Source organism: Podarcis muralis, chromosome 10, assembly GCF_964188315.1.
Source record: "Podarcis muralis chromosome 10, rPodMur119.hap1.1, whole genome shotgun sequence".
In the NCBI taxonomy this organism is placed as follows: domain Eukaryota; kingdom Metazoa; phylum Chordata; class Lepidosauria; order Squamata; family Lacertidae; genus Podarcis; species Podarcis muralis.
The window spans coordinates 29,911,717-29,935,099 of record NC_135664.1 but is presented as its reverse complement, the minus strand read 5'-3'; positions in this window follow the sequence as shown (position 1 = coordinate 29,935,099).

The following is a 23,383-nucleotide window of genomic DNA, read 5'->3' as shown; positions in this document are numbered from 1 at the left end:
TCTGACCTCCACCCACATATCACGGAAGCCACAGCCTTTTTTCTATGATCTAGGAATAAAATAAAATATACAGCAAATCACTAATTCATTTCCTGCACACTGTCAAAACTCAAAGATAAATTATTTCTTTTGATGCTTATTGCATCTGAATTAACCCGCTCCCCAGCTGACAAGAATGATTTCTTCCAGACGCCACTCTCCCAATCTCTTTTGATCAGATCTAAGACTTTAGTAAAGCCTTCCTAGTCAATATACAAATCTGATTAGAAACAGTGGCATTTGTATGTGTCAGACACACAAACAATGAGTCATTTCGAGAAAATGTAACTTTAGAAAAGCGTGAAAGACATTTCAAGTTTATGACCTTTAATTGAGGCAGGTTAAACTGACAAATAGTATTAAAAGCCTAATTCCTTTCTCTGAGCTCTTTGGAAATCTTTTATTTCTGTCTGCATGGACTCAAAAGGGCCATTAGCGCTCCATCTCATGCAATATTTACAGTGTCTACATCAACTGGGGCAGGTTGTTATACTAACTCAGGCCAGTGCCAAACACATCAGGGACTCACAGGTCAGCGAGCAACGATAAATCTGTCAGCTGCCACCTTCTGGTATTTTTTAAGCAACTACAAATTCATACAAGCCCCATCTGCATCACACATTTAAAGCAATATCATACCACTTTCAACAGTCATGGCTTCCTCCAAAGAAGCATGGGACCTGTAGTTCGTTGAGGATGCTGAGAGTGGTCAGGAGACCTCCATTTCTGTCATAGATATCCAATTCCTAGACTGGTTTTTACAATCAATCCCTCTTCCTGGATTTGGGCTACAGATGCATTGAGACAGATGCAAAACCTGGTCTTGTGATATTGGCACTTCTTCCCGTGAGGAGAGGGTGAAAAGACTACTACATGTTGGCTAAGAAAAAGAAGCCAAGGAATATGGCAAAAGAAAACAAGCCAGTTTCATCATGAAACAATGGTTTTGTACAGAGAGAATTCAGAGAAAGCTTCGTTTCTCTTATTCGAATCCAAATCTCCAGCCAATTTGGGCTGGGTTCCTTCAGATGCCTTTTAGTGCTTGAGGATATGAACTGGTGGTGGGAAAATAAACTGATTGTCAGCAGTGGCTGGTGTGGTGGGAAGAGAACAATGGAACCATGCTGTCATTGGTGCTGGTGTACCTTCTCTGGATAAGACTGGGGACTCAGCTAGATTGGTAAAGAAAAAGCGCTTTACAGTGGTACCTTGGGTTACAGACGCTTCAGGATACAGACTCTGCTAATCCAGAAATAGTACCTCGGGTTAAGAACTTTGCTTCAGGATGAGAACAGAAATCATGCAGGAGCGGGAGGCCCCATTAGCTAAAGTGGTGCTTCAGGTTAAGAACAGTTTGAGGTTAAGAATGGACCTCTAGAACGAATTACCGGTAAGTTCTTAACCTGAGGTACCACTGTATATTCATTGTATATGCATTATAACACTGTGACACCAGATGGCGCTGCGAAGTTCTGTTTTTGCCAATGCGATTTCTTATTAAAAGTTTACAACATGTTTTCCCCAAAATGCATCCTTGATGTTTTTAGATCCAGCCTGGGATGGGGCAAGGCAGTGGCGAGCTCAGGACAGTGCAGTGGCAGGAGTGTCTAGATGGCTCCATTGATGCACAGCCAGTCTGCAAGCAGAGCATTCCACAGTTCTGATTTGGTAGGAGAAATTTTTTATTTGTGTGCTTTGCTGTCATGACATGTTTGTATTGTGGACCCAGCAAGATGATGGCAGGATCCAAATTGTGGAGCCTGCTGTTGTATTCCGAACTTAAAAATGGAAAGCGTAATGCTGGTGGTCAACAAAAGAGGTTCAAAGACTCTCTCAAGGCAAATCTAAAAAAATGTACAGTGGTGCCTCACAAGATGAAAAGAATCCGTTCCGCGAGTCTCTTCGTCTTGCGGTTTTTTCGTCTTGCGAAGCAAGCCCATTAGCGGCTTAGCGGGCTTAGCGGATCAGCTGATAAGCGGCTTAGCGAATCAGCTGATAAGTGGCTTAGCGGCTTAGCGGACCAGCTGTTAAGCGGCTTAGCGGATCAGCTGATAAGCGGCTTAGCGGATCAGCTGATAAGCGGCTTAGCAATCAGCTGTTAAGCGGCTTAGCGGATCAGCTGATAAGCGGCTTAGCGGCTTGGGAAAAGGGGGGGGGGAGGAAAAAAAACCTGCAGGAACTCGCAAGACATTTTCGTCTTGCGACGCAAGCCCATAGGAAATTCGTTTTGCGATGCACCTCCAAAACGGAAAACCCTTTCGTCTAGCGGGTTTTCCGTCTTGCGAGGCATTCGTCTTGCGGGGCACCACTGTAGTATAAACACCGACAACTGGAAAACACGGGCCTGTGAGCGCTCCAGTTGGAGAACAGCCTTACCAAAGGTGTTACAGGCTTTGAAGATGCTCAAACTCAGAATGAAAGGGAGAAAGGTGATAAGAGGAAGGCACGCTTGGCAAACCCTCATCATGATCAACTCCCGCCTGGAAACCTATGTCTTCACTGTGGAAGGATGTGCGGATCTAGAATTGGCCTCCACAGTCACTTATGGACTCACTTTTAAAACCGTGTTTATGGAAGACAATCTTACTCGACTACGAGTGATCGCCAAAGAAGAGGAAGAAGATGTTTACCAGCCTGTTATAATGACATCACAGTTTTGAACCCTTACAATGCTCAGTGTCGGAGTTACTTTTTGTGAGCATTCCTTCCTAGCAGTGGAAGCGATGTTGTGCTTGATCAGCTCACTCAGGCATGAGAGGTGTTCTTGGTATTCTTATTGATCTACAGACTCCAGTGCAAGTACAATGCATTTACTACCTGAGTGTCTGGCATTCCAATCATTTGCCCAAATAAAATTCTTCTAAATTCATACTTGGTTTTTGAGCAGATCAATAATAGTTAAAAAATAGTGTTTTCTAAGGAGTTTAATTTAATTGTAGAAATAAAAAGATTAGTATCGCCATTTGAAAACTGATTGGGAAAACCTTAATGCAACTGCTTGTATGTTACATCCCTTTTAAATTCTGCATAGATTTATGCCACCTGTGTTCAAAGTCTGTTTGCATATTTGCATTTAGTTCTGTAAGAGCATGTGAAAATGTTAATGACTCAAATTGACTCATTTTAATTTCACTCTGAAGTTTCTCAACACCTCCATCCAAAACTGGGTCTTGTGTATATATATATATATATGCAGGTTTTGGTGTCCTCGGGTGTCTTCCCGTGTAAAAGTTGGGGTGTCTAGGCGACGTTTCGACGAGGTCTCACTCGTCATCTTCAGGCTGGTGCTTTCGGCTTCTTGTTACTGGAACAGAGCAGGATCTCAGTGTTTGAGTTCCTATAAATACTGTTGAGGGGTGTGGTGTATAGCCTCCAATGTTCTGGGCCGAGAGGAAGTTCCCAGGCTAGTGTGCCTTTTCTTCTTTTGTTCCTTAGTTGCTTGAGGGATATCTTGAGTGATTTCTTGAGTGATATCCTGAGTACCACTTAGGTGGGTCATTAGGTGTGGATTAGTTGCTAAAGCCTTTGTGTCTTGACCTCTTGAACTTTGTGAAGAGTTTTTCTGAGAAGATGGCTGTAGTTGTGCTCTGGCTTGGCTTCGTGTATAGGGGCGAGCTGTGGTTTTGTGGCCTGTGCCAGCCAGATCTGTGTAGGGATTGCAGGGGGGTGCAGCATCCGGAGGTGCCATCATGGTTTGGCTACTGGATGGTGTCTGTAATTTATCTGTGGAGAGGGTCTGGGTTTGGGTCTGGTGTGGTTGATTGGTGATGGCGTTCTGTGTGCCTCTGGATCTGGTGTCAGTTTTTGTGGGGAGGGCTAATTTCCAGATGTCTGGCAAGCGGGATGTGTCGTCACGCTTGTTCATGTTGTGAGGGTGTTTCTCTATCTCGATGGCTTCCATGATTATTCTCTTGTGGTGATGTTCCATGTTAGAGAGCAATTTGGAATCTGCAAAATTAATTTCGTGTCCTGTTTCTTTCATGTGTTGGAAAAGAGAGGAAGTTTTTTCTTCTTTTTTGACGGCATTCTTGTGTTCTGCGATACGTGCATTTATTCGTCTGTTTGTTTGTCCAATGTACGTGGCTGGGCAGACTTTGCAGGGTATTTCATAGACCCCTTGGTTTTCCAACTGGATTTTATCCTTGGGGTTTCTGAGGATATTGGCTATCTTTTGGTTGGCGCAAAAGGCTGTTTTGATATTGTGTTTATGGAGGATTTTGCTAATTTTATCTGTAGTGCCCTTGATATAAGGAAGGAGGGCCATGCCATTGTTTTCTTCTGTGTCTTGGTTTTTGGGGGGTGTTTCTTTTTGGATTAGCTTCGTAACCCTGTTTTGCTGGTATCCATTGGCAATTAACACATTTGAGAGATTCTGTAACTCAGTTGTCAAGTGGTCTTTGTCAGCCAGGCGTTTGGTTCTGGAGATGAGAGTCTTGGCTACGGAGTTTATTTGTGCAGGGTGGTGGTGTGATTGTGCATGTAAGTAGCGGTTGGTGTGTGTTTTTTTCCGGTAGATAGTGTGTCCTAGGGAGCCATCAGGTTTTTTGTAGATTAGGACGTCAAGGAAGGGAAGTTGGTTGTTGGCTTCTATTTCCATAGTGAATTGTATTTTGGGGTGTAGGCTGTTGAGATGTGTGAGGAAGCTGTCCAGTTTTTCCTTCCCGTGTGGCCAAATTACAAAGGTGTCGTCAACATATCTGAGCCAAAGTTTGGGTTTGTGTTCTGACTTGTCTAAAGCATTGGTTTCAAAGTGTTCCATGTACAGGTTTGCGATGACCGGTGAGAGGGGTGATCCCATAGGTGCTCCTTCTATCTGTTTGTATCTTTGTCCATTGTGGATGAAGTACGTGTTGGTTAGGCAGTGGTTGGTCAGGTCCAAGATGTATTCGGGGGGATTGTATTTGTTTTGAATGGCTGTCAAGGCTTCATTAATGGGCACTTGTGTGAAGAGAGATACAACATCGAAGCTCACAAGTAGGTCATTGGGATGTAGGTTTTGCTTCTTTATTGTTTCTATGAACTGGAAGGAGTTTGGAACGTGTGAAGAGATGACTCTCATCTCCAGAACCAAACGCCTGGCTGACAAAGACCACTTGACAACTGAGTTACAGAATCTCTCAAATGTGTTAATTGCCAATGGATACCAGCAAAACAGGGTTACGAAGCTAATCCAAAAAGAAACACCCCCCAAAAACCAAGACACAGAAGAAAACAATGGCATGGCCCTCCTTCCTTATATCAAGGGCACTACAGATAAAATTAGCAAAATCCACCATAAACACAATATCAAAACAGCCTTTTGCGCCAACCAAAAGATAGCCAATATCCTCAGAAACCCCAAGGATAAAATCCAGTTGGAAAACCAAGGGGTCTATGAAATACCCTGCAAAGTCTGCCCAGCCACGTACATTGGACAAACAAACAGACGAATAAATGCACGTATCGCAGAACACAAGAATGCCGTCAAAAAAGAAGAAAAAACTTCCTCTCTTTTCCAACACATGAAAGAAACAGGACACGAAATTAATTTTGCAGATTCCAAATTGCTCTCTAACATAGAACATCACCACAAGAGAATAATCATGGAAGCCATCGAGATAGAGAAACACCCTCACAACATGAACAAGCGTGACGACACATCCCGCTTGCCAGACATCTGGAAATTAGCCCTCCCCACAAAAACTGACACCAGATCCAGAGGCACACAGAACGCCATCACCAATCAACCACACCAGACCCAAACCCAGACCCTCTCCACAGATAAATTACAGACACCATCCAGTAGCCAAACCATGATGGCACCTCCGGATGCTGCACCCCCCTGCAATCCCTACACAGATCTGGCTGGCACAGGCCACAAAACCACAGCTCGCCCCTATACACGAAGCCAAGCCAGAGCACAACTACAGCCATCTTCTCAGAAAAACTCTTCACAAAGTTCAAGAGGTCAAGACACAAAGGCTTTAGCAACTAATCCACACCTAATGACCCACCTAAGTGGTACTCAGGATATCACTCAAGAAATCACTCAAGATATCCCTCAAGCAACTAAGGAACAAAAGAAGAAAAGGCACACTAGCCTGGGAACTTCCTCTCGGCCCAGAACATTGGAGGCTATACACCACACCCCTCAACAGTATTTATAGGAACTCAAACACTGAGATCCTGCTCTGTTCCAGTAACAAGAAGCCGAAAGTACCAGCCTGAAGATGACGAGTGAGACCTCGTCGAAACGTCGCCTAGACACCCCAACTTTTACACGGGAAGACACCCGAGGACACCAAAACCTGCATACCTATACCCGTGAAAATCTACGAAAGCATATATATATATATATATATATATATATATATATATATAGCAATAAATTTGCAGGGATCTGAGCTGTTAGAGCAAATTATGAAATATATATTTAAAACGGATGTCAGGGATCTATTCTAAAGTGGGAATGAAAGCAAATTGTGCTCCAATAATGGAAGCTAAAGTAGTGTGGCTCTGTTATTACAGCAATAGCAGGTGCATTAGCTGGGTGATAACAGTGCACTTTAAATTAGTTGTAGCTATGTTGCACCAACAGGCCAGCAAATCTATCCACATGCAATGTAGCTGCTTAGAAATGAGAGAGCAAGAGGATGCTTTTGAAGCTCCAGGTTGTCAAAATAACACTCTAATGAGACTTCATTTCTTATTCTATTACAAATCTTAAAGTTAAACAGAACTCAACCAAGTGCATGCTCAAGAGGGCTTAAAATCCAACTTTCCCTTGTTTCTATCATGCCAGTTGAATAAACACTTCCTATCATCTCCCCAAACAGAGCGGTTTCTTTTAAAATCCACATTACGCTGTGGAAAACAGTTAAGATTATGAAGACCTTATGGTTGAGGCTTGCCAAGATAACACTCCTGACATAGATTGGATTGGTTTAGTAGCGGATTCATTAGCAGATCAGACATAATTTCATCAAGACGTAATTGTGACTGCAGTTGGTTATCGCACAACATACAGTAACATCTGTTGTATCAGGTCAAGATATTTTTAGCCATCTAGGCATCTAGGCTATGCTTTAGCCTTAACCTGAGCTACAATTCCCAGAGTTGCCATGGAAGAGGGATTGATTGTTGCACTACTCTGGAAATTGTAGCTCTACAAAGGGCATGGGGGGTCTCCAAACAACTCCCATTGCCCTTAATTACCAATGCCAAGGACCCTTAATTACCAAAACCCCAGCTTTGAGATAAGTTATGACTGTTTAAAATGGTAAGATACCGCTTTGAATCTATCATGCAGATGGGGTCTTAGTCTCCATATACTCCTAAAGTTTATACTATGTCCACTAAGATGAGAGCTTTTAGTGTGGTAGCCCCTGACCTTTGGAATACACTCCCTTTGGGGAGTAACCTTTGGAATGAACATCAGGCTACATGAACCTACAATGATGGCATTTAGGTGCCTGTTTATAACTCATCTGTTCACTCAGACTTTCCAAAGGATGATTTCCCTATGTGGCTTTATCAATTTGATTTGTAGAGATTTAAGGGATGCAGGTCCAAACCACTGAGCCTCTTGGACTTGCCGATCAGAAGGTTGGGGGTTCAAATCCCTGTGATGGAGTGAGCTCCCATTGCTCTGTCCCAACTCCTGCCAACCTAGCAGTTCGAAAGCACACCAGAGCAAGTAGATAAATAGGTACCACTGTGGCGGGAAGGTAAATGGCATTTCCGTGTGCTCTGGTTTCCGTCATAGTGTTTCATTGCGCCAGAAATAGTTTAGTCATGCTGGCCACATGACCCAGAAAGCTGTCTGTGGACAAACACCGGCTCCCTTGGCCTGAAAGCAAGATGAGCGCCACAAACCCATAGTTGCCTTTGACTTTAACCGTCCAGGGGTCCTTCACTTTTTACTTTATATCAATTTGATTTGTGATAGATTTTGTCCATTATTATTACTGTTATTGTTATTTATTTTATGCTGTTCACTGGCATATTTATCTCAATGCAAGCATATCTATTGCAATATATCTATATATCTATATCTATTTGACTAAACTCAACACATTGTTATTCATTTGCTTTGCTTTTATTTGCTGTCCCCTTCCCCTCTGTTTTTTTTTTTTTGGGGGGGGGGGGGAGGACAGCAGCACAATATTTTTTGCATCAAAGTGTCTAAATCGTTTTTTTAAAAAACAGCTGCCATGCATGGCTCATTTACAAAATAATTTTCCTCATGTTGTATTAGTTCTAATTATTTACTAAAAGCAAGTTTTTTGTTATATCCATTTCCACTGGGTTGAGAAGTTGTTGTGTTTTTTTTAAATCAGAAGCTTTCCTTGAGGGTGCACAGCTAATCTTGAAACCTAATTGTCAGTAATTTAATGTTCCCTCCCATGTACCGCACGTTACATTTGTCTACAAAGAATCTCACGCAGCATCCTTCTGCCTAATTACTTTTTTTAAGGGCTTCCTTAGATTAATCTATCTCAACTAAATGATTTTGCTTTATTGACAAATTTGGTCCCACCTTTGAGATGACTCTTCAGTTTATTGAATGTAACAAAAACAAAAGAGGTTAATTGAAGGGTTCCTATAGGGATGCTCTGGGTCTATTCATTCAGCTACCTCCTCATTAACCTCTTTACCAGTGGAGAATTGACCACTTACTCTCCTGTTTTATCCATGCTCCTTATCTATTGCTTGCTTCTTCATCCACATCATGACAAGACAGGTTGGCCCCTGGAGATCTCCAAGCAGGGCCGAAACTAGGCTTTCTGTCACATGGATCAAAGACCCAGTTTGGCACCCCACCCTCCTGATGCTTGTTTGCACACATATACATACATACATACATACATACATACACACACACACACACATCTCAACACATTTATTTGTAAAGGGCATAAAAAGTAGCCAATATATCATTTGAATAGAAAGAAATCCTAAGAAGTATTATAACTGTATGACCAAAGGGGAAATGAGCATCCCTTCCAGAAAAAGCAAATTGTTTTTGTAGATAACTTCCATGTGCAGCAATTGTCTATCTGAGGTCAGGTTTTGAATTGGATTTATTTGGTCACAGGATCATTAAAAGACTGCATATCCATAAGATCAGCCAAGACCCTCTGGTTTCCTTTTAAAATCTCTCTCTCTCTCTCTCTCTCTCTCTCTCTCTCTCTCTCTCTCTCTCTCCTTCTGGCTTTTTGCCACCCACCCCTCTTCTTGGTTCTGCACAAATGATTTCAAGGAGTTTTGATGTGTAAATTTACTCCCAAGTAAGCTTCAACAAGATTCCTTTCAATTTTATTTTTGTTTGATTATGCATTTTAGGAAATGCAGGTGAGGACAGAAAGAGAGAAAAGGAGGGGAAGAGGACAAAGATGTTGGCAGATCGAGGGGGAAAGGGGCAGCAAAGAGAGTGGGGATCGCTCTTGCCCCACTCAGACCTGGCTGCAGTTCCATTTGGTGCTGAGAGATTTCCCCTGACAAAATGCAGTGCGCAACATAACAAAGGTTCCTCACCTTGGGCGTAGCCAAGGGGGGCGGGGGGGAACTGCCGCCCCAATCAATCAAAATCAATACAAATCTGAGGTTCTCCCCCCCCCAACAAAAGCCTGGCCCCCTAAGAAAAGCCTGCCCCCACAAAAATTCTGGTTGCGTGTCGAGGTCCCCAAGCCACCCCCCAAATAACTCACAATGCACACTTACTTTTTGTTTAAGGTTTTTGGCATAATTTTGGCCACAACTTTATTTAAATACAAAACCGTGAGTGGTTGTTTAGGCATTGGTTAAGACTATCTGTCCCCCCACCTGGGGACAGAACTGACTTCCGGGCACCACCGAAAGACAGTGCGGGGGAAAGCAAGTCAGGGAGAAATGGAGCTGAGTCACAGACCCTCAATTCTCATCCGCATGCTCCCCGAAGGCTTGCCGGCCCTAGTCCCATTCCAGGGATTGGACGAAAAGATGGCAAGCCCCAGGATTCCTTTAACGGAATTCCCTTTCCGCAGCAACCATGGAGGGGCAGGCCCAGCCTATCCTAACCCCTCCTCCACCAATTTATAACCAATGCCCAACCGCAACCTTACAAGTTGTGACGATTTGCTACGCAGTAGGCAAAAACCAAATGGCCCAGCCAATCAGCCAGATGGACAAAATTCCTACCAGGCCCCTGCCCCAACGGCAGATGACCCCATGACAGGCATAGCAAGGCCAATGCAAGAACCCCTTACTCAAGGGCGGGTGGGCGGGTGATCCGTTGCACGCAGCAAAGAGAAAGCTCCAGGCTGCGTGCAGAGTATTTAAACATTTTACCCCTCCCACCAAAATTGCAACATAACTTTTACCCCAGCAACCCAGTGAACCAATCACTGCCCCAAGCCATCTTTAGAGACCCTGCCTGGTAACAGAGGGGTGGCTCAGCAGACCCCACCGCAACACGTGCTCTCCATGAAGGAGAACACACTCTGTGCCCATGTCACTCACTCCTGCTCCAGTGGAACAAAATTGATCAGAAAATCTTGCTGGTTTAGCCAGCCAGCTGAAGCCATTTCCTGGGTGTGGGTGCTGCCACATGCCGGCACCCTCTAGGAGCCACAGATGAAACCTGAGTGCAGGGTGAGGACCAAAGGTCAACAAACACCTCAGAAGGATCATGATGTGCTTGTTGTTGTTTAGTTGTGTCCGACTCTTTGTGACCCCATGGACCAGAGCACACCAGGCACTCCTGTCTTCCACTGCCTCCCGCAGTTTGGTCAAATGTTGGTAGCTTCAAGAACACTGTCCAACCATCTCATCCTCTGTCGCCCCCTTCTCCTTGTGCCCTCAATCTTTCCCAGCATCAGGGTCTTTTCCAGGGAGTCTTCTCTTCTCATGAGGTGGCCAAAGTATTGGAGCCTCAGCTTCAGGATCTGTCCTTCCACTGAGCACTCAGGGCTGATTTCCTTAAGAATGGATAGGTTTGATCTACTTTCAGTCCATGGGACTCTCAAGAGTCTCTTCCAGCACCATAATTCAAACATGCCATACATTCCAGTGTGCATTTGGAAAAAAACAGCTGTCTTCTTGCTCCTCCAACCCTGTTGCTACTGTGCTAAGCCATGGTTTGGTTATATCAACTGTGGCTCGTGGTTTGTTTCACTCCAGATAAACCACGTGTGCCAAGGCTTGTTCTTGAGTTTACAGCTATGGTTTGTCTGAAGGAGGCAAAACATGAGTCTGAGTTCGGAAAGCAAGCTAAGCCAAACCAAACCATAGCTTTGCCTGTGACAGCAGAAGGACCAGGAATGCCAATTTGAATAAAATATGGGGGGGGGGGGGAGTAAGCCTAGCCCCACATAATTGATCACATGACATGGTGCATGCACAGCATTTGAATGGTGATGCCCATCAACTTGAGGAGGTGGCTCCAGCCCCCTCAAATATTTTATTTGGGGGGCAAAGCCGCCTTGGCCCCCAGGAGTTGGCACCTAGGAGAAAGACCAGGGGAGGAGTACAGCACCCCATATACTTTTCTCCAGTAATCTTCATGCTCATGTGTTCATTCTAAGCCCTGGTTTGGCTTAGTGTTACATGTGAACCATCCCTGGGTTTGTCGCATTATAGCCAACCATCACGAGGAAATCCCTGACACAACATTCTTGCCTACACATTATGCACGGACTTAGATAGGTGCGATATCACGACGGACGACATCGCAGAAAAAGAAATGTCTTCGTTTGGGAAGTCATTCTGAAAATAGCTCTAATTAAGCACCACGAGGATGGATGTCAGAAATTTTCATTTTGACTGTTAGCAAATGGCTAACATAGCTTTCCAGTTCATTCCACTTCATATTCACATTTGAATTAGACAGGAGCTCAGACTGGACCACTGATAATCCAGCAACAATGACAACTGCTAATATTATCTGTGTCTTGCACAACACATACAAAAAATGCTTCCTGTAAATTTTATGGCATTGTTGACAAGTGATTTCTGCCATAATAGCTCATCAGCATTTGCAGGTCAGGAGGAATCTAATATCTTGCATTATGTAATGCAGTAATGACCAGTGAAGACCACACTGTTTCTATGCTGCCTATAGCAAATCAACCAATTAAATTGGCTGAGTTTAAACTCAGTCCATTTTGTTTATGTTACTAGAACAAATACAGGTTATCTCTCCCTCCACCCCGCCCCAAATCCTTTTACTCTGTTCCAGTTTACATTTCCTCTTTCTCAGTGCTATTTTTCTAGAAAAAGAGGTGCCAGAACTCACCATGAGCACCTCCCTTGTTCTCTTAGAATCTCAATGGCACCACCGGAGAGGTGCTGGAATTGAGTTTTGGTGAGTTCTGGCCAGTGCTTTTTTTCTGGGTGGACGCAGGGGTATGCATACCCCCAAACATTTTGTGAATCTAAGTTTGGCCTCATTGAGGGGCAGCATTTCAAGACGAGTAGGAAAATGAGAGTACCCCTAAACACTTTTTAAAAGAAAAAAAGCACTGGTTCTGGCTGAAAAAAAGCCCTGATCTTTCTGCTTTTCCCCTTCCTGCATTCCACTGGACCATTCTGCCTCTTAAGTTGCAGCCTCCAATGTTCTAAGCCGGCTTCTCATGATTTGCTGGTATCTTAGCCTTCTGCCTCTTCCCTTCCTAGTATGATGCTTCTATTATCTTACATTTCCTAGACCAGGGGCAGAAGGCCTTTAAGATGTTGCTACACTAACACTCCCCTGAACCCTGACCATTGGCCTAGACCCTCCAGTGTCTTGCTATGGGAAGCATTGCTTCTTTGCTCTTGCATTCTGGGAAGTCTCGCTTATAATCTTTTCCCTGCTTTTGCACACACTGTACAGACCTGTTCCAAACACCAAGACATTCCCTCCTTGCTCAGTTCATCTTAAGTTCATGATGACCTGTTCTCAATGCATAGCTGACCACATCTACGGAACTCGATTGTTGTATTCTTTCATGTTATGATCAATCATTAGTAATTGTTTTATGCTATATCAATATTTAGTTAGAATTTAATTAGGAGGTTTCATGTCTGTCTGGTTCCAACCTCGTTTCCCAGCCTTTAATCTATTGATGATTAATGTTCACATGTAATTCCCACCTCTCACATGTAATTCCCACCTTGTACTTATGTTAACCAATCAGCAACAAGTTTCTTTGTGTTTGTATCAACCAATCAGTCACAAGCACACCTGTGGCAATGTTTGTAATATTCAATAAAGGAGAGCTCCCAGGGCTTGCCCTGGCCAGACGCCTCTCATCACACCTACTGCTCGTCTGCCGTGATTTTCATTCCTACAGTCCAGAGTGGCTGGGACAACCCAGTCAGATGAGCAGGGTATAACAGCAGCATCAGCATCAGCATCAGCATCAGCATCAGCATCAGCATCAGCATCAGCAACAACAACAACAACAACAACAACAACAACAACAACAACAACAACAATGGAATAGGACATTCCAATTTTCATAGAAGAAATGTTGAAGGGTGTGTTGCCATTGCTTTTTGGAATTGATGGGCGTAGTACTAGTGGTCCAGCACTGTCTAGAGGGCCCTGCCTTAGCAACCTGACCCTTTTCCATTCTACCTGCCTTCCTGAGCAGCTTAGCCAATGAAAGGCAGAGAGACCGGCCTGCTTCCCTTCCTCCCTAGCCTTTCCCTACCTTACCTCCCTTTGATGCAGCCGCAAGAATTTCCATCACCCCTGCGAAATCCCTTGCTGCATTACAATATAAATATGAAGGCATATCCTTCGGATTTTCAGATACATCTTTCATAGGTTTACTTGTAAGATTTATCAGGATGGCTTTATAATCTTCAGAGAGCTTTTGTTCTGAATTGCTTAAATTATTTGGGGGGCTTATTTTCATATAGAATTTTTTTCCCCTATTCCCATTCTTGGCTTGCTAAAGATGATTTTGACAGGCAATCAATAAAAGGTATGAATGTGCTTAGTAAGAATAATTGTCCTACTGCTGGTTTATAGCATGTTGAGTTGCAAAAGATTCCATTTTCTTACATTACAAAGAAAAGAATGAAAATCTGCCCAGATCTGGTTACGGCTGGCTTGCAGTTAAAGGCGTCGCTGTCTTGAATGCTCAAAACCCAAGAATCCTTAAAAGTAATTAGATTGCATCTAGATCACTATTTCTCATTATCTAGATAGATGACTTTTGAACATTAATGCATTTCCAATCACTTTTTTCTTACTAGCACAACAGGTTACCCTCCAACCGAAGTTTTCCTTGAAAGAAGAAAAGGCTTTGGGGATGGCAAAGGGAGAGGAATTTTCTGTAATTAGGATATCATCTTGCAGCCTAATCCTGATGGTGTTTTCTCATTTATTCCAAAGGGACTTACTTCTGAGAAAGTGGGCTGAATATTTCAGCATAAGATATTGCCAGTAATCTGTTGATTCAAGCAAAGTCATCTTGGAAGACAACATTTGATTAGAAGTAAGGCTGTTGGAGAATTCTGACAAAAACACACAGAGAGCAGAAATGTTCACTTTTTTCCCATTGTCCGGAACTGAAATCAATCCAGTGAAAACGATCCACAAATGATCCATAATTGATTACGCCCCTCCCACCATCTGCACTGCATTTCCTTTTATTGAAATGAATGGAGTGGAATAACATTTGTGCCAACGTATGCTTTAAAGTTAGTTTTTATTGAAGATTTTCTTGTGTAACAAAACAGGCAAACAAACAAGGAAGAAAGTACACATAGCATCTCCACTTTCAATTTGCAGAGTCTTTTTCACAATTCATTTACATTCAGTATGAGACACTGTTGTCATAGACATTATGTGGTTGGAGGAAAAATAAGGTGGGAGATATGGGAGGATGGCGATTTTTCATTCTATTGCGTAGTGTTGATGCAGGGTATTTGTGTCGGCTTCCTGTGGGTAGGTCCTTTATTTATATATTTACTTATTTTTGTAAGTTACATCATTTCACCATATCAGAGAGCAAGATGAATCGGGTCGTTTGTTGATGACAGCCTAATTGCAGTGGAACAGAAACACAGCTACTTGGGATGAATACAGGGTGGAACAGAAAATAATGCCTTCTTACAACCCTAGTAAGAAGGACTTGTGTATATCCCTTGCCAAGAGTCTAATCTTTCACCATAACATTCCTAGTACAATACATAAAAGCCATCTTCAGTCATCCTGACTGAACATGCAAGGAGCAAAAATAGTATAAAGGTAAAGGGACCCCTGACCATTAGGTCCAGTTGTGGCCGACTCTGGGGTTGCGGCGCTCATCTCGGTTTATTGCCCGAGGGAGCCGGCGTACAGCTTTCGGGTCATGTGGCCAGCATGACTAAGCCGCTTCTGGCGAACCAGAGCAGCGCATGGAAACGCCGTTTACCTTCCCGCCAGAGTGGTACCTATTTATCTACTTACACCTTGATGTGCTTTCGAACTGCTAGGTTGGCAGGAGCAGGGACCGAACAACGGGAGCTCACCCCGTCGCGGGGATTCGAACCGCTGACCTTCTGATTGGCAAGTCCTAGGCTCTATGGCTTAACCCACAGCGCCACCCGCATCCCATCAAAAATAGTATAGGGTGCTGGTAATGTGTACGCTCCATGCCCTGGTAACTTCCCAATTGGATGGTTGTAATGTGCTCCCTGAGGACACGGGTGGCGCTGTGGGTAAAACCTCAGTGCCTAGGACTTGCCGATCGCATGGTCGGCGGTTCGAATCCCTGCGGCGGGGTGCGCTCCCGTCGTTCGGTCCCAGCGCCTACCAACCTAGCAGTTCGAAAGCACCCCGGGTGCAAGTAGCTAAATAGGGACCGCTTACCAGCGGGAAGGTAAACGGCGTTCCGTGTGCTGCGCTGGCTCGCCAGATGCAGCTTGTCACGCTGGCCACGTGACCCGGAAGTGTCTGCGGACAGCGCTGGTTCCCGGCCTATAGAGTGAGATGAGCGCACAACCCTAGAGTCTGTCAAGACTGGCCCGTACGGGGAGGGGTACCTTTACCTTTACTTTAATGTGCTCTCTGTGGGGCTGCACATGAATACGACTCAGAAATTCAATTGGTCCAAAATGCAGTGGTCAGATTACTGGCTGGGATACAGGCCCTTTGCTCTAGTCCAGCAGGGCTCATTCTGTGAGCTCAGCAAAAACATCTTACCCAAGGACTCTTCTAAACCTTGCAATGGCAGTGATAATTAGAAATGAAAGCCTGAGGCTGAGAGATAAATTCATAGAATCTGTTTGTGTAGGCCTCTCTTCAGAACACCGACAGGGCGTAGCTAGCTAGCAGGATCCCTTTCTTTCCTTGGGAATTATTTCCCTTCGCCTTTGTCCCACTGAATCTCAGTTTATTGATTTCACCTCCTTTCTCTAATCTTTCAAGATTATGTATTTTAAGCTCTGTTTCCTCCGAGGCGTTTGCCTTGCCTCACAGTCTTTTATCATCTGCAAATTGCATCAGCTATAGACCCCATACCTCATTTCCTAAGTTGCTAATGAATATATTAAATTATGTTGGTCCCAGCATAGGTTCCCGGGGAGCACTACTCACCGGCAGTTCATTCCATTTTTGACACTGTATCATTTATAATTACTCCGTTTGGTTTTCCCCACATTAATTATGTTTCCCCATTGTTGATCTTCCCAGCCTGAGAAAAATAAATTTTAGCTCTGAGCTATAATGTAATTTCTTTCCCCTCTATCTGCAGTGTGGCACTCCTTATTCCTGATCCACGCCTCTCTTTTTCACCACCAAGTGCATAAATGGAGCCTCCTAGGCTGAACTTGGTAAATCTTAGCTATGATAGCATCAAGTCGCACACCTTTGGAGATGAAACTGGATTATTGCAATTGCTTTCTTGTTTATAACATTCCAGCAGATTTATAGAGCTTAGTGAGTCTATTTCCTCAGTCTATATTTCTCTAGGTGCTTTGTGATCATGTCATTGATTAATGACTCTGAATGTTTGCACCTCTCCAGACATGCTCACAAACTGACAGGCTCTCTCTTCTAATAAAATGTATGGTGAAGGCCTTTGAAAACTGAATTCCCTGAAGACAGGAAATGAAGGAACTAGCCAGATTTCTTCATGAAATCACCAAAGGCTGGTTGGTTTTTTCCAGCTTTAGATCTAGGCTGTCTGTTGGATAGCTTTTTTACCTACCATGTGGTGGTTAACAAATATTCTGATGAAGTGGAGATGTGGAAAAGGATACTTTTTGTATCTTATTTGGATAATGATAACTTTTTTTTTGTTATATAGCACAGAGATGAAAACTGAAGTATTTCCTTTGAGGATTAGAAACAAACAAACAATCCACCATCTTCTACAATGTCTTTATGAAAGTTAATTTCTTTTTCTTCTTTTTTTTGATATGTCAAACATAAATTATTTGACTCGCACGGTTTGATTCCTCTGTGGCTTTGCAATTTTGTTTTAATTTTGGCGGTGCCAGGCACAGAATATGAGAGATTTGTAAACGTCGTAACAAAAGGGAATACTCTAGGCTGCAATAGTACATTTTATCTTGATTTCTTCCTGCATGTTGTAAAAAATAATTTGCATGCACTGAATACACCTCAAATATTATTATATTTTTAAAAAAACTATTAAATTCCTTTATCTTTTAAAAACATGTTCCATAACCAAAACAACATTTCAATTTGTATCTTGTCATATTTCTATTAAAAGGTAGTATGGTCGCCCAGAGTGACTAGGGCAACCCAGTCAGATGGGCAGGATATAAGTAATAAATTATTTTTTTCATCTTGTTCACAAGTTTCAAATCCCTGTCCATCTGTAAAAATCAAATGAACGCCTTACTATGGGCAATAGAGTGGATAGTTATTCTAACTGAACACAAATCCCAGGATACCTGGAAGGAAAAGGATGTTCTTCATGTCAATTCCTGCAGAAGAGAAGGTCCACTTGCAATTGTCTGGTTTCCCCAATCGTCCACAAAAAGGATATAAGGGACTCGGTGATATGGAGTCATTCATTGAGGTTGTTTTATTACATATACAGAACACTGGTGGATACTTTTTTTTAAAAAAAAATAGCTTGGGTTGGTTATGATCACAGAAATGCTAATGTCCAATCACACCTGTTTACTGGGATAACCATATAGAGCCCCCCCATTTAAATAGTAACAGTGAGGGAAAACCATTTTAAAACCTTGTTTCACTGCATAGTATTGTTAACCTGTTATCTTGCACCCCACATGTGCTATGTTATCAGAGTAAGCGCTGTGCGGTGATTAAGTTTAGGAATTTAATTAAAAAGTAATTAATTTTATGCCTAGCTTGTTTAGCAGATATTCAATGAAAATAAGCTATTAGATCAAACTCTGTTTTAACTGTTTTAATGCCATCCTATTAAATGTTCCCGTAACTTCTTGTCACCAGCCTTTGACAGCAATTAAAATAAGAGTTCTGAGCAATTCTGTGTCTAAAAATGTAAGGCAGAAGCCCATGGAACCTCATTAAACTCGTAGACGTTCCTCTGCTATGACTTCAGTGCTCAGGCTAGAAAGAAATCTGTGTTTTTTTCTGATCTACATAAAATGCCTTATGATCTTATTGGTTTGTCAAACTTGTTTGTTGATTTAGAGGGTTCCTCCCTGCCCGTGTTAAGTCTAATGTGATATTTGAGGCCCACTGTTGTCCTTGAAGATCTCCTAAAAAGTCCCCCCCCCCCGCCACTATGAACATGAATTCTAACCCTACCATCCTGGCGAAACTCCAATTTTGGTAATTACTTTCTACCAGCTTAGATAATTAGTGTATTCAGCTAAGCGTGGCAAGGCTACATGCTTTTTACAGCATCACTTTAAAAAGTTAGCTAATTAGAGAAATATGAGTAGTATTGGTAAGAAAAGTACAGAGTTTAGTAAGTAGACCTAAGGCAGAAATACTAAGCACAAAAGACTGATTCACATCAGCCAGAAAATGCCCTGAAATTTCAGTAGTGTAAGCAGAGTGATAGTTTTACCTGGATCTCAGGTTATGATACCCAGGTATCAGTTTGTTAAGTTTATTCATTTTTCTCTATTAGATTTATTAGATTTATATACCACTCTTCATCATAAGGTCCCAGGGAGGTTCACAGAATAAAATACAGAATACAACAAGTAAAGCAAGACTGCAAAACAATATTCCTCTTCCCTGGACACATTTAAAACGCTGTAGAATATGAATGAGTCATAGGCCTGGTTGAAGAGAAATGTTTTTGCCTGGTGCCAAAAAATATATAATGGAGGCACCGTTGGAAAATGAGCAAGGTCCCAGCTAAAGAAGAATGGCAATGTAAGATGACAAAATATGCACAGATTGTAGACTTACCGGTAACACAAAGGATAAGAGAACAAGAAGAAGATACTATACATTTAGAGAAGATTGGAAAACATTTATTGAATACATGAGGGGAAATTGTGTACACTTGAAAATGCTGTCAGCATTAAAATAAACTCAACAGTGTAACTAAGTTTTGATGGATGTAATAATGGAATACTGAATGGTTCAGTTTTTGTAAAATATGCAGAGATTTATGATATGCAAAATGAACCATGGAAAGAGAAGAAGGGGAGTCGTTGATATTTTAAGGGTGTTTAAATGTGTATTTTAAATTGAAAAACAGAAAATTTAATAAAAATTATAAGCGCTCCAGCAGGTTGGCCATCGGCTGATGGCCCAAGACTAAGAAGGATCTCTCACCAGGCAGCCTGGGTCTGGTTCCCTTCTGTGGCAGTGAGCTAGAAAGCCGCCTCCATTTTCTATCTCTTTTGCTACCTAGCCTCTGAGAAAGGACCAGGGCAGTTTTTCTCAGAGCTTTACATTCTAGGTCAGATGCCCAGGCACCACCACAGCCATTTGCTAAAAAGGGTTTTTAAACCTGGATTTTCAAAAGAAACTTTTAAAAAATAAAATAAACAAAACCATAAGTTTAAAGTATGTTGTGGTGGTTGTCAAAGCACCCCTTCAAGCATGCAGTGGTTATAATCTTCACACTAAAGGAATATATCTTTTCTCCTTCCTGGCCCATGATGAATGCATCCATGACCACTTATGTTTTGTTTTTGTTTAGTTGTTTAGTTGTGTCTGGCTCTTCATGACCCCTTGGATTAGAGCACACCAGGCACTCCTGTCTTTGACTGCCTCCCACAGTTTGGTCAAATTCATGTTGGTAGCTTCGAGAACACTGTACAACCATCTTGTCCTCTGACGTCCCCTTCTCCTTGTGCCCTCAATCTTTCCCAGTATCAGGGTCTTTTCCAGGGAGTCTTCTCATCTCATGAGTATTGGAGCCTCAGCTTCAGGATCTGTCCTTCCAGTGAGCACTCAGGGCTGATTTCCTTAAGGATGTAGAGGTTTGATCTTCTTGCAGTCCATGGGACTCTCAAGAGTCTCCTCCAGCACCAGAATTCAAAAGGATCAATTCTTCAGCGATCAGCCTTCTTTATGGTCCAGCTCTCACTTCCATACATCACTACTGGGAAAACCATAGCTATGACCACCTATAACACACATTAATTAATTGTTCCATTTCAGTACTGGAAACCTCTCTCAGAGCTCCACAGTGAGAGCACTACTTTATTTAATAAAACAGAAAATGCAGTATCCCCCTCCCCCTAAGTACAGGCATGAAACAAAGCCCTTTGAAGTCAATGGAAAATCATATCGGCTTCAACAAATCCTTTAGGAGTTCAGCACTTTTTAAACCCTGCTGATGCAATACACCTATGCTCATCGACTCAGCACTTTTAATCAATTACAACTTTGGATGTGATCCACAGTTCCCTGAAACGTTCTTATTAGACTAGGAGTACAAAGTGCTGCTTTGTTGCAAAGTTAATTCTAATTCTTTATTGCAATACGTTTGACACACATACCCCAACTTATTTTAATATGGTTGGGCATCTTCGCCGAAAGTCAACTGCTGCTTTTACAATCACTGAGAACCTTTATTTAATAAAAGCAGTATAAATTATATTTGATTAAAGCGATGCACCTTAATTATCATTCTTATTTTAAAGTCTATCAAGTAAAGCGCCTTTATAACATTAGATTTCTCTCCAGATTATACTGTGTCGGCTCAGAGATTCTTTTTGAGCCTCCTGTATTAATCATAGTTGCCCAATTCCCTGTTAAATCTTTCAGAGCTGAATCAATTGAAGCTATCATCTTCTTCACTGAAATAGATTTTGGTGCTAATGAAAATTTTCAACCTCATTTCTAAGAGACTGGAATTCTTTTCTCACTTAGTCTTTATGGCACATGTTACAACTCATTTTTAGAATTCTAATGTGATTAATTACAAGCCTGCTCTCATTCTTTTGATTGCTAATCAGGTTTCCATATTTTTGTTTTTTCCTGACGTCATATTACTAGCTAGATTTATTGTCGTTCTTATTTACATACTGTATCAGAAGTCATAAAATTAATCGTAAAACTTAAAACAACAACAACAACTAGAATGCATTTCAGCTAGGAATATAGCCACTCAGTTATTCATCACTAATTCTGAGCCTCCTGGGTCTGAATATTAAACTACTATTACTCAATTCTTCATTATTGCTGCACTTCAAAAGCATCTTGTGCTGTAGTGAAAGCAACAGTGAAGAGTCATCAGACAGTCATTCTCACCCATCAGTATACAATGAAGGGAATTTCAATATTGATAACTTTATTGATAACCAGGTGATGAGAGTACAGAGCATTTAAGGCACAAGAGAGTGATGTTTAAAGCAGAGGAGAATTCAAGGTACAAAACAGTTTCTCTCCCCATGCACTCCACCCCTCTCTCTCTGTGTATTTTACAAATTAAGATTGAGACTCCTCAGAATGGATAATCCCTAAATCGCATTACCTTCACAGTCCACCGACACCACAGTAAGGACATGCCTTGGAGTATAGACTGGCGCCAGCCACAAGTACATTAATTCATTGATCTTCAATCTCAGACCCTTATTTACATATCCCCATTCCTTCAAAAATGTGGAATCCTGGACTTGGATCCTAAAAGAAGTTAATTTAGAGATGTTTATGGAAATAGTTTCATGACCCTTATTCCTGCTTGCTGTCACCTGTACCCCCACACTGTCCCTTGTTTTGGCTGCTCATCCTGCCTCAGAGCATTGAGCATCCTTTATCCTGTTCTGAACTAATCATAGACACCCATGTTAATGGTATGTCCACCATGGAGTGTGTAGCAGTGGTCTGTGATCACAAAGGGGAGCATATACAGTGGTACCTCGGGTTAAGAATTTAATTCGTTCTGGAAGTCCGTTCTTAACCTGAGGTACCACTTTAGCTAATGGGGCCTCCCGCTGCCACTGCACTGTTGCCGCACGATTTCTGTTCTCATCCTGAAGCAAAGTTCTTAACCTGAGGTACTATTTCTGGGTTAGCGGAATCTGTAACCTGAAGTGTCTGTAACCTGAAGCGTCTGTAGCCTGAAGCATCTGTAATCCGAGGCACCACTGTAGTTGTTTTCAAGGAGTCACCAGAGTCTCAAATTACCGTGGTACCTCGGGTTACTCTCTTTACTCTACTTTCACTCTAGTCATTTTCTGGATTCACTCAATATCTGTCAAAAGTTCTACTTTTTCCACATAAATTTTGATGTATTCCTTAAAGAACCACTGTACATATTTACTTGGAAGGAAGTTCTCCCCATGTTCGATAGGCCTTACTCCTAGTAATTCTAGTCTGTGTAGGATTGCAGCCCTAATTACTATGGCAAGATAACTAAAGCATGATCTACTAGGATTTAGTCTCTGTGCATAGAAAATCCATCCGTAACTTTGATAATATTTCCCCCTAGCTAACAGGCCTCTTTAGAATAAACAAGTTTGGCATAATGAAGTGGTACACTAGATATTTTCAGGCACTGAGCAGATGTTGCGTGCTTTATTGTGTGACTTTTCAGGTTTTAGGCAGTCTCAGTATGTAGAATATCAAGGAAAAACAATGTCCTACTGTGTTCTTTGCACAAGACTCCCTGCTGTTTCTAGACATGATTCAGGCATTCTTCCATTCAATTATATATAAAGTTTGTCAGGAATTTGTGCCATAGGCTATAACAATGCCCTGCGTGTCAAAATCCATTAGAAGGATCTGTGGTTGGTGAATGTTCTTCCACTGAGGTAGAACTTCCTGACCCAGGTCTTTTCGGGTTCAAGCTTGAAAGATACAGAAATGCATATACCATTTAATATGTAGCCTGCAGTGATGCATATGGTTATTTTCATACTCATAACTAAGCTGAGGGGGCTGATCTGGATTGGGACCACAGCGTCTGGAGAGATTTAATGCTTCCCTCCCAAGCTGAACCAAAATAATCTCCCCTCTCTCAACTATATAGTT